We start from the raw sequence: 1,323 nt of genomic DNA, 5'->3' as shown, positions 1-1,323 counted from the left end.
GGGTGGGCTAATTCTATTTGGGGGGGGGGGGAGGGGGATGGACCTCGATGATGATGATGACATTGATGATTATGACTCGGGGGGGGACGGTTGAATGGAAGATGCGGACTTGGGGTTCTTACAGTTTGTCCCGTGTGCGTGCCGTCATGATTATGTATGTATGCTGGCTATAATGGAGAGATAGCGAGATAGATGGAGAGAGAGAAGATGAGGTTCCAGTCACGGCAATGCATGCATCTGACCAAGGTCGCTGCTTGCTTAACCGACACGGCGCTGGCGTCCGAGTGTGTGTGTGTGTGCCTCGATGCCACGAGCGATCCGATTCCACGGCGATATCATACTCAATCAATCAAAAAAACGCGCGCGCAAGGCACACACATTTACCGAGAGAGAGAGAGACTTTGGAGGAGGGGGGGGGAGGTTCGCCGCGCCATGCAGCTAAAGCCAGCAACGCCCGGCACCGTGGGCCGGAATGCCGCTTGACATCCCGCCTGCCGGGCCGCAACCACGCTCACGACGACATTGTTCCACCACTGATTGGACACGTCCTGTCCGCGCCTCGTTGCCAAACGCCCTCGATGCCCTCGTCGCCGCCCATCTGCTGCTGACCGACTTGCCTAATATGCCTTGCAGACAAAGGCCCCCCCCCCGGCTCCCCTGTCCGATCAGTGCCCCCTCCCCCCCTCCAAGCCGCATTTCCTCCTTCTTCCTGACTTGGCTCTTCGGAAGCGCAGGACCGCACTCGTTAGCAGCAGCAATCGGGGAATGAGACCAGCTAGACATACAGACATACATACACGAATCAGACGCTAATGTCGTTTGGAGGCGCGGCATTGCTACTGGTGGTGGATCCCCTCCCCCTGGTCAGCCCAGACTAATCTTCCTAAGTATGCCCAGGATCCACTTTCCGACAAGTGTGTTGGTCACCTGTTGTTACACTGCTTTGTAACACCGCACACGCATACGTACGTCTGTATCTAAAGCACCGGTATTATATGCTTGAATCGAGAGAAAGAGAGAGAGAGAGATGTGCATTTGCGGGCTGTGGTGGGGGGGGCCGGTCACTCATATGAGCACAACAGCAACAACAACAACAACCAGCATGAGGACAGGCACAAGACAAGCAAGGGGAAAACAGGAAATCAATCGTTGGAACAGTATATTGGTTCATCGACGAGGGAGAGGCGGGGAGCCCATCTGCTAAACTATAGTACGTGCTACAAAATAAGTCAGAATTAGCCTCGGGTTTCCCGCCGATACTTACTTACATGTAACATCCCTCCCCCCCCCCACCCCACCCGGAATTTACAAGCACGCACAGGG

The sequence above is a fragment of the Exserohilum turcica genome, assembly GCF_000359705.1.
Source record: "Exserohilum turcica Et28A unplaced genomic scaffold SETTUscaffold_14, whole genome shotgun sequence".
NCBI classification, from domain to species: Eukaryota; Fungi; Ascomycota; class Dothideomycetes; order Pleosporales; family Pleosporaceae; genus Exserohilum; species Exserohilum turcicum.
This window is presented reverse-complemented; position numbering follows the sequence as displayed.